A 12,106-nucleotide genomic window follows, 5' to 3' on the forward strand; every position below is an offset into this window, starting at 1 on the left:
TTACTTGACAACCCCAGACTTAGGTCCTTATTTGTAGCAAAATTTTGGGGTTAATTTAATTTAATTAAATAATTAAAATAATAGCTTAAAAATCTCTATATGGCTGAATAATAGATATTTTATCAAGACTTGGGATTTTTCCATTTTATAAATTCAAAGCATAAAAGCCTTTTAAATTCAAATAATATTATTTTCTATAACTATATAATAAAACAAAACCTTTATTAATTAATTAAAAAATATAATATAATATATATACTATAACGAAATATGTTTTATTGAAATTTTTTATAGATATATATATAATTATAATTATATTTAAACAATAATTAATTAAATCATTTATTCAAATTAACTATTTATAATTTGAACATTGATTTAATACCATTTATCAGTTTGACACCAATTTGTCATAATTAATAAATTTACCCAAAATTCGCTTTTCTTCTCTAAATTCCACATCTTAGTAAAATTGTCCAATTAATGGAGACTATCTAGATGATTTAATCAAAGGCATTGTGGGGACCATGGACCCATGAATTCAAGCTCCAATAAGTTACTGTAAAATTATTATCGAATAGCTTCACTACCTTATTAATTCTTCGTGACTCCACTAAAGACTCGAAATTGCACTCTTGAACTTATAGAACGCTTTACACTTAAAGTAAATATGTTATCCATTGTTACAACCATAATTTGTCATTCAATGCTCTATAGATAATCTACAATTGAGTCGGGTAAAATTATCATTTTACCCCCTCATCGTATTTGATCCTTAAATATCACTAAGTCCCTTGTAAATGATATTTTCATGAACTTTAATCACAGAAATGAGTACTCAATTATTTAACTCATTGAACCAAGCTATAAGGTGATCATCATTTCACTTCTCGCTAGAAGCTATAGATGTTCATATCTATGATTAACACTCCCACTCAATTATACTACCAAGTACCCAAGATTTAAGTATGGGCTAGTCTGTAGGGTAAGCTGTTAACAAACAAATCAAAGGACTTGAATAATACAATTAGTTAGAATACTAACCACTTAGAATTGAGATTGAATTGACATATGGTCAACTTTATGATATTAATATATTGGATAATAAAGGTACATTTACTTATCTATCTAAAGTCAATATCGGCCTAGTCCGATGTAACAAATACATCCGATCTTATCTACTTTGCTAATGTTCTAGAAAGAACATAACACTACAATGTGTAAGTAGTTCATATCGTAGATTTGCAGTCAGTGTAATTCCTATGCACTGACTAATCTTCGGACTAAATTATTTTGAACATATAATCATGTTTATATTCCGCTGTGATTATGTCACTATAAACATTATTAGTTATATGCTCAGAATTTAATGGAAGTTTATGCTAAACAAATAATTATGAAAATAAAACATGTGAGCAAAGTGATTGATCAAGTCAAAAAATATTTATAATCTTTTATTGATAATAAAATGATTACAAAGAAATTAGGTTTTAGTTAAAGCATAAAACCACAACAGCGAAAGGTTCCAAATCGAAAATTGTGGTCAGTGTGAGCAATTTGATGAACAACCTTAATGATAGATGTGGATAGCTTTGTAGCTAAGTGTACCTTCAGGTTTGCTTTAACCTTTGCCTATACTAGAATGGAAGTGGGACAAGATCGCGATGGACCTTGTGACTGGATTACCATTGACATCATTAAAGCATGAAATTTTCTGGGTGAGTGTCGATCGTTTGAAAAAATCTAGTCATTTTATTCTAATTAGGACGAATTATAAGATTTCCAAACTAGCTCAACTTTAAGTGGATAATATAGTTCCACAAGATTGTTTCTCATAGAAATCCTTGATTTACATCAAGGTTTTGGAAAGCATTGCTAAAAACTTTGGGGACTAAGATTAAATTAAGCACCGCTCACCATCCTTAGACAGATGGACAATGTGAGAGGACCATCCAAACTTTGGAGAACATGCTTTGTTCTTGTATTTAGGAATTCGGAGGTAGCTGAGGAGAACACTAGTCTTTGGTGGAATTCTCTTATAATAATAATTACCAGGCCAGTATAGGCATGGCTCCCAATGAGGCCTCATATGGGAGACCATGCAGATCAACTTTGTGTTTTGCAGAACCAGAAGAACATGTCACTATTAAACCTCAAATTATCACGAGTACCACTAAGATGATCAAAGACATCAAAGAGAGACTTAACGTTGTTCAAATTCGTAAGAAAAGTTATGCTGATCTCCACCCGTGAGAAATTGAGTTTGAGGTTGGTGACTATGCCTTCTTGGAAGTTACTCCTATAAGTGGGGTGACGAGATTTGGATTGAGGGGTAAGATATCCCAAAGGTATATTGGACCTTTCAAGGTTATCGAGAGGGTAGGGGAGGTCTCTTATCGATTGAACTTACTTGCGCAGTTGGGGCATTTTCACAATCTGTTCCATGTGTCGATGTTGAGGAAGTATACTCCAAACCCATGCACATCATAGAGTATGAGGCTATCCCTCTTGAAAAGGATGTGACATATGAAGAGCAACATATTAGAATCTTGGTGAGAAAGCTAAAGGTGCTAAGACACAAATAGATTCCAGTAGTCTACTTCTTATGGCAAAACCATAGAGAAGATGTGGCTACATGGCAGTTAGAGTTGGAGATGTGTGAGAAGTGTCCTTATTTGTTTAATTTTCAGCTTGAAGTTGTACTTTGAAAATTTATGGACGAAATTTCTATAAGGATGGAAGAATTTAAAAGCCCAAATTTTATTTAATAAAATACTTTTTTTAGTGGTGGGGCCCACTTGAGTCAAAGAGTCAAATGACTCTTCTTCTTTCCCTCTCACTCTCCTCGACTCCACTCTATTTCTCTTCTCTTCTCTTTCCTTTTATTTCTTTTCTTTTTCTCCTTCTCTCTCCACGGCCACATCCAGTTCAAACATGCTTCAGAGCTGCAGTATCCCTGAACAGTGACAAAAAAAACCCTCAAGTTTGGTGGCAATTGGAGCAAAGACGTGCTCGTACAGAATCTCTGAAGTTTCTCAATCAAAATAATGAGGTGACATACTGGCCAACCACGAACTCTTTTTGATGAGTGGCTGATACCGTTGGAATTACCCTTGCAAGTTGAACATTTCCCACAAAATCATTTCGATCAACTCATTGTTTTTATCCGGCGAGATTTTTGGATCTTTGCCCCTTTAGAAGCATTTTTCGGCGACACTGGTGTTCGTTTGGGAAAATAGGTTGTACTTTCATGATGTAGTCATCGAGATGATCATTTTGATATATAGAAATTAGATTTCCATCACCTTTGTCGGAGCACCACCATCGGCCACCACAAACTGCCACTTTGCACGACTGAGGTGAGATTTGACTATCTTCAAAGGGTATCATGCCATATGTCATTAGATTATGTTTGAAGAATACATTACGATAATGATAATTGTTTTTTCAATTAAGGATTGTAGGACAAAGTTTCTTTGGAGTGGAGTAAGTTACTAGGAACCTAAGAATAAGGGGCTTAGAAGTGTCTCTTTGGCCAGAGGATAACGATCCTTAGGAGGCAGGGACTCAACTTGGTGATTTGACTTGTTTTTACATGCGTGAAATAAAATTAGACATATTCTAATTTTATGATTTATAAAATGTTTGAATAATTAAAAACTTAATCTGCATGGTTTTTTGGACTATTCTGAGGGCACTAAGTGCCAAATATTTCTTTTTTTTTTTGTAATTGTCTATGCAGGTTAAGATTTTTAGGTTTTATTCCCACATAGCCGTTATGCTGCCAAATTTTCTAAAATAAAGGGAATATGTTATTTTGTTATTCTATTTTCCTGCATTCGGTTATACTGATGAGAGTCATGTTAATCATGATTTGTGCATATTGTTGTTTCACGTCCTAGTCTATGTGTCATCATAGGTAGGTTAGGTGTTCACTCATTTGTAGGGGTAAAGACCTAGGACTTGTATAGAATGTGATCTGAGCCACCCCTTGTGGTGGTTATCAGGCACGAATAACCAGTTTAGGATGCCATTTTTCTATGATTGGTATCACGAACTTGGGATCTAGAGGACGATGTGATGTGCACGTGTAGTTTGTCTCTTGTGATTATTTGTGGTTTCTCTCTATTTTTGGTTTATACATGACGATATATATATTTTTTTAATGCTAAGCCTTCATAGGTTTTATTAAACTAAGCCTTCCTACTGTGCTTTATAAGATCACCCCCTATATCTCTCCCCTTCAAGGAACCTAGTGATATGTGAGTGGGGATAAGGTGATTTATTTGTGTAGCCAATGTAGTTTTAGCTTAGTTCTATTTATAGTTATAGTCCTATCTTTTCAACACTTTTTATGTATTTGATTTGGAACCTTATGGTCTGTATCTCTTAATTAGCTATTTCATAGTTAGGAATAAGGAATGATGGATGCCAATGATGGATGCCAAGAAATATTTTGGTGTTTTTTCAATTATTAAATTTAACTGTTTGGTGATTACATAACTATGGGCATATTACTGTTCTATGTATAATGATAAATGATCCTGCTTTATTACTAATATTTTTTATATATAATTATTGGAGTTAATCCATTTTTTTTGGAATTATAATTATGGTACTATATGACATAAACTAAATGGTCATTTATGAGTATTATTTTCCAACAATGGTCAAAGTTTGACATTTGACCACCCTAGTTATGGATATTACATATTTGCCACAACCTAGGGCTCGGGTCATGACCGTTATGATGAATGTAGAAGCATCAAGGGGAGACGAAGTCTCAAATACCAGAGCAAGTGAATAGCTGGCAAAGAATGATGACATGATATTATTAGTATAATATATACATTGTTTGTGTTATAGTATATCAAATTTGGTTATTGTTATTTATTGTTGATCAATTATTTTTGTTAAATATATATATATATATATGGTTTCACTCTTTATGGTGATTGATTTTTTTCCCATTGATGGATTGTCAATTAATAGCTCATGGATTAAGATCCAATGGTCCACATTTAATGATGTCAATTAATGATATCTTTGACTTTTTCAAACTTGGTAATGGGCTACCTTCTCACATGACGGTCACTTTTTAATTTAATGAAATAATTAAAAAAAATCATTATTTAAGATTCATTCCAAGATTCCATATCTCATTTTTTCTCCATTCGTTGTTCATTCTATGTTCTTTCCAAATTCATTCCTTATGAATTAATGACTCATATTTTTCCAACTACAATTAGTTCGCTAATTAATGATGCATATTTTAAAATTTATATATATTATATATATTTTTATAAAATATTTACTCATCCTAAAAAACATGTTTAGTGAAGATGCTCCAATTTTTGAAAGTGTTTTCAAATAAGATCTCCAAGTTTATACGATTTTTCGAAAAATCACTAGTAGAGTTTTTATTTTTCTCAAAAAAAATCCAACTTAGTTTTTTTTTTTTTTTATGTAGGATTTGAAGTTCACAAAGATGAGTAAATTTTATTTCTCTTGAAATTCTTGTTTAGTAAAAACCCAAAATATTTTTTTTTAAAAGTGTTTGATGAAAAAGCTATAGATTTTTCATAGTATTTCTTGTAAGATTTTTAATCATTTTTGTGCTATCTTTATTTTTACAAAGAAATTATCCTCTATTTCTCTAATTTCATATTTCGAAATTCACTACTAGAGTTTTTTTTTTTCAAAAAAAATTCCAATATATTTTTATTTGTCATGTAGGATTTGAAATTCCAAAACATGAGTAAATCTTATTTTCTCTTGAAAAACTTGTTTAGTAAAATCCCACAAGAACAATATTTTAAAAAAAGTATTTGATGAAAAAACTCTAGATTGTTCATAGTGTTTCTTGTAAGATTTTCAATCATTTTTGTGCTTTCTTTAATTTTACAAAACAATTATCATCTATTTCTCAAATTTCATATTTTGAAATTTACTACTAGAGCTTCTTTTTCAATTTGCTTTAATTTGTTATGTAGGATGTGAAATTCATATAGATGAGTAAATCTTATTTCTCTTGAAAAAAAGTGTTCAGTAAAAGCTGATAACTCTACAAAATAGATTTATTTTACTACTTTTTATGTGCTAATTGTTGCTGAATTCTTGAGTTTTTAATTGATTTATTATGTTTTAAAGTAATTTTGAATTTATTATGTTTATTTTAATTTTATAGATTTTTGTTTATTTTCATAATTATATTATTGTAAAATGTTATAGTTTAATCATTTAAAATTAATATTGTTAAGTTAGGAGTAAAAATATGCAATTTTGAGCTTAAATGTTTAAGTAAATTAAGATTTAATTGATATTTTCATGGAACTTTTGTTGTATATTTTATTATTGATAATTTATATTTATTTTTGTAGAGAAATTGTTCCATATTTTGCCATTGAAAAAGCAAGAAAAATGAAGGAATATTGGCATTTTTGAGAGAAAATAAAGGAAAGATGGTATTGTGGAAATACCAAAAGCAACCATTCGGCCCAACTCACTCCAGCCGAAGCCCAGCTGCCTCCTAGGCTGCACCTGCCAGGCCTAAAGCCTCCCCAAGCTTCCCTCCTACCCAGTCGAAGTCCTTCACCCAGCCCACCTTTGGTTTCTCCTTTCTTCCAGCCACGGGCCCGCTTGCCTCGAGAGGACCACGCCCAGCCTGGCACCTTCAGCCTCCCATACAGCTGCTCGCCCAACCCACCTCACAACTCCTAGCTCCCTGCCCAGCAAGCCTACCTCCAACCGAGCCCAGCAGCTCTCCTGCCAGACCACAGCCACCTGCCAACCCACCAACCCACTTTTCCCCTTTCTGAGCCCAACAATTGCAATTTTGTCCCCTTGCCCCTTTGTCCCTAAAATACAAATTTTTACCTAAACATTTCTACACATTTTACCCCAAAATCATCATTACACCTCAAATTTACCCCTATTTGCCATATTACTATTAATTTAAATTGATTATTTTAATACTCTCATTTTGGCTGTAAATAAGGAATTTTCAAGACCATTTGGGAGGGCTTATTTTTTGTAAGAGAGGTCATACCACAAAGTTTATACACTTTCAAACCTCTCTATTCTCTTCATCTTCTTCTTCTTTTTGGTTAAATTTCTATGTATTTTTAGAGTAAAAATTTGGGGGTTTTCCTCCAAATTTTCCTAAGTTATGTTTGTAATTTTTTTGTTTGTACTTTCTATTCTAGTAATGAGTTTCTAATTTTTTTTTAGATTATTAAGGTGATGATGAAACAATATGTAACTAGACAGTATTTATTTTGTATATTGATTTCCCATCTTGTGTAAGAAAGTTTATGGATTTTTCTTTTTCAAATATCTTCTTTCATCTTAAACATCATGTATTTTTTATTGTTAGCACATATTTACACTTTGTTCTTCATTAGTGAAAAAACATAATATTCTTTGTGTAAGATGTGTCATTAAATTGTACACATCCAATGCTTAGAACAAAAATATTATGTTTTGCCTTATAAATAATGTTATTTTATTTTGTTGTTGTTTCATTAGGATGATTCACATTAAATACTTTGAAATTATACTTTTTGAAAAGTGAAGAAAAATCTTATCTTTTTAGAAGTAATTTGTGCTTAAAATTATAAATTTATTTGGAAAATGATAGTTTGATTTATTTTAACTATCACTAAAACTTGGGAATCAATGTACTTACAAATATTATTGAACTTATATTTTGTGGAATCTAATACCTTAATAATCTTCTTTGACCATCTTTATTTCTACTATTAATTTATGTTTATATATTGTCTTTAATTTCTTTATTATTGTCTTTTATTTTATTTTCCTTTTACAAAAATCTCATCAATCTTTGGAGTTAGGTTAGAATTTATTAATTTTGGTTTAAAATAATTTTCTTTTTGATTTTAGACAACTCCTTTGGGTTCGATCTCGTGCATACATGAACACTATACTTCATATACAATTCGTGCGCTTGCGAGTTATAAATATTTAAAACATACCCGTTTTTGGTCCATCAAAAAGCCACAAGAATAATTTTTTTCAAGTGTTTGATGAAAAACTGAAGATATTTTCAAGTGTTTCATTTACGATTCTCAATTTTTTTTTTCTTTATTTTTACAAAAAAATTATCATCTTTTTCTCTCATTGTAAAATTCGAAATTGAAGGTAGGTTTTTATTATTTTTCTGAAAAATATTCAAACTTCTTAGATATCAACTACTAGGGTTATAAATTTACAATGAAGGTTATAGGGTTTTATAAATTTCGAATTTTTTTACTTTTTCTAAAACATAATTATTACAAATTATTGTGTAGTTCATTTTTCTTCAATAAAATAAAAATGTGAAGAATTTTGAAGTTTTGAAAAATTCATTATGTAAAATTTTCTGTAAAAGGCCCTTATCTTCTATATTTTGCAAATGCCACTAATCGTTACTTATTTAGAAAAATAGCGCAATTTTCAAATGATTCAATGCGGACTTAATAAAACATGCATTATGGGCCTATTTGTTAAAATAAAGTACAAAGTCTTTCATGCAATTTTATATTAAAATAGTAAGGTCCCACTGAGATTTATAATGAACACAAGAAACTCTTACACGTTCATTGGCATTTTCTAGATTGATTTTCGTTCATTCGCACCCCATGACATAGAAACTTAGACCATGGAACGCCCCACATCACCACGCGTGCCAAAGAGAAACTAACATCTACTTGAAAGGGGGAATGTAAGGGAGTGAGCTAAAAATTCAGTAAGCAACTACAAACAAAGAAAGAAAATAAAACTATAAAAGCATAAACAAAAATCCTTTACATGTTATTCCTATAGAAACCATTACCATCACAATTCAAAATTAGAAACCTAAGATATTTGCAATCATATACATAATTATACATCATAATATCATGGCACCCCTATTGTCCAAGATCACATGATATGCATTCAACATAAGATCATAAACAACACCAGCATAGGTATTCCACATAAAATCATAAGAAACATAAGCATAAGCATTTGACATGAAATCATAAGCACACAACATAAGATCACATGTGGCTCTCTTTTGGTCACTTCCATTGCATCATTTTGGCCATAATTCACCTGGAACCCTTTTGGCCATAATTTACATATGACTCCATTTTGGTCACTTCCACAACACCCTTTTGGCCATAAACCATCTCTCACCCTTTTGGCCATGATTTACCTGGCACCCTTTTGGCCAGAACCTTAGGCACGTCTGTCTTTAATAATGTTGCAGCACTAGGTTAAGCAAACACAAACAAATCCATACATATCGTTATAACTATAGTTCATTCTGAACGCATACAAATCTAGCTCCATACATATCATCATAACTAAAAATCCATTCAGAAACAATACATAAATCTAGCTAACTTTCTTACATTCATAAAAGCATTCATAAAACATCCATAACACCCTTTTTGGTCAACTTTTGTGACACCATTTTTGTTGTAGTCCTAACATCAGTCACACAACATATACCTTATCATAAAACATTAGTAACATTATAGCAATCCAATAATAAATACTATCTAACTTACTTACCTTAGGTCCAAGCAATTACAAAAGCGAAACAACTTCTTAATGAGCCTAGAATAAAAATCAAACACTTGTCTTAATATCTTACAAAATAGACATGAACGCGTCAAACATATCCCTCGTGTGCATGGGTCATGCATACGTGTCACATATCTCATACAAGTTACACCACTTTATAAACTCTAGCATATTCCGTAGATAAAATCATGCTTGCAGGTCTGACATAGAACCATGATAATAATGTCATTTTACTCCTAAATCCTTAATTGTTTTCAAACAAAGATCTTACACTTAAGCAAATAACATATAATTACGTGAAAAATGCATTTGTATGTAACATGCATGCGTGTGACCATTCTTGAAAACTATGTCAAATTTTATTATATTATACACTTTATCTCTTGCCAACTTTACAAAAATTCAGCAAGCAAATTAATACTCAATTAAATTACCCATTAATTTCCTAGCATGCTTGCTACCATTTTGACATCTTAAAAGCATTTAAAATCATGCATCAAGACTTAATTTCAAAAATTAAATCCAAACTCACAAACTAATCATGACCTAAATTAACAATAGGCAAGGATACCAAACTTTAATCCAAATACATGCATAAGCTTGTTTAATCTTCATAACATATTTTAGAAATCATATTCCAAAATTATTAATCACTTTTTTTAATCATGCTTTCAAATCCAATCACAAAATATGAAGTAACACTTTTCTAAATTAGAAATAAAATGTCAATTATTTTTAATTATCTTTCTAGAACACCTAAACACATAAAATCATGGCATTCACTATTATTTAAAACTTTCTTAATATTCAGAGTTATAAATAAAACATTATCATGACACAAAAATCACCCTTAGATGCACATGCTTGCTAATCTCATAAACTAAAAAAATAAATAAATAATTAGCATGTTATTCATTCATTTACTTTTATCCTTTAAGCATATGCATTCACATAAAATCATAGGTTTTCTAATGAAAAGAACAAAACATGTGAAATAAATATTTTTAATCTTTAGCATATATCATGAAATCATGGCATTAGAAACATAATTTCCTTACATGCCCTTCTATATGGCAAAGCCATGAAATAAATACCATGATGAAACATAACATCATAAACACAAAACAACCTATGTTGAAATACATATGGACTCAATAACCAAGTTTACCACAAAATCACATCATGCTTTCTTATTGAATGTATCAAGAGAAAATTTATAAAAGATATAAAAATAAACTAATAGAAAACGTCTTATACACTCTCTTGGCCAAAACATACATAGTAGAAAATATATCACAAAACTTACCATGCTTTTTACCCAATACATCAAGAGAGAAAATAATAAAAATAAACAACTAGAAGCCATTCTATACCTTCTTGGTTGAATACCCTACTCATAACAACACAACATCCATTTTACATAATTGCAAGATTTAAATCCTAGCATGTTGCTAGTATTCAAGCTTTGCATCTACACAATAATCTCACTTAACATAAAATCAAAGCATGAAAAATAAATTTAAACCAACAACATAACATCAAGACACAAAAATCAAATTATAGCTTTTAAAGGAGATCGAATCCTAGTATGCTTGTTATTCAACATATTAAACTCACCCGTTTATTCATCATAGCAACATTACTTTACAAACATACTAGAACCCTAGATAATGCCTATGCTGAAATCACATAACCAAAATCAAACAAAACTTTAGCATACAGGATCTAGACTTTGGACATGAAATAAGAACATCAACACATGCATAACAAGAAACCCTATCATGCTTTTCTATGAACATCAACCAATCAAGAAAGGAAAAATATAACAAAATTTCCATTACCTCCTGATAGTGAACACGAGATTTACCAATCCTTGTTAACCTAGGGATTTTCGAAATACACGACAATGAAAAGAAAATCTTAGAATTAAGAAGAAGAAGGCTTAGACTTAGAGGATTCAAAAGCCAACACAAGAACACACATACCCTAATTTTGAACCCTTCTTTTTCTCCTCCTCCTCCTTCCTTCTCTTATTTCTTTCTCTCAATGGGTGGCCAGGGGTTTCAAAGATGGTAGAAAGGGACTTTAGGACCTTTTATAGGTGATGTCTAGGTTTTCTAAAGTAATAAAAGTTAATTTCTTATTGATTTATTTAATTCCAAAATCTAATCAATTAAGTAAATACATTTTGATTTATCCATAAAGGCAGCTGCAATTTTCCACTCCCCCTTACCTTCCTTGCCTTTCCACACTAATAATGAAAGTGTAACTTTCGTAGCTCTAAGGTCGTGCCACTTTGGGTCTCGATTTGACTCTTATTTGTTGCGTTTTAGGGAAACATTTATTTCACAGAAGTTGTAGATATTTTAATTAGCTTTCTAAAGGTATAAAATGCATCAAAATTGGACTTTTGTAACTTATGTTATGGTCATTTTACTGAGTCTAGGTCCAAAGTTACGGGAACTCCAAAAATGATAGCCATTTTTCTTGCTCACCACTTCTTTTTTCAAGTGTAGGAATATAGTATTAGAGA

This window comes from Humulus lupulus, chromosome 2 (genome assembly GCF_963169125.1).
Source record: "Humulus lupulus chromosome 2, drHumLupu1.1, whole genome shotgun sequence".
In the NCBI taxonomy this organism is placed as follows: domain Eukaryota; kingdom Viridiplantae; phylum Streptophyta; class Magnoliopsida; order Rosales; family Cannabaceae; genus Humulus; species Humulus lupulus.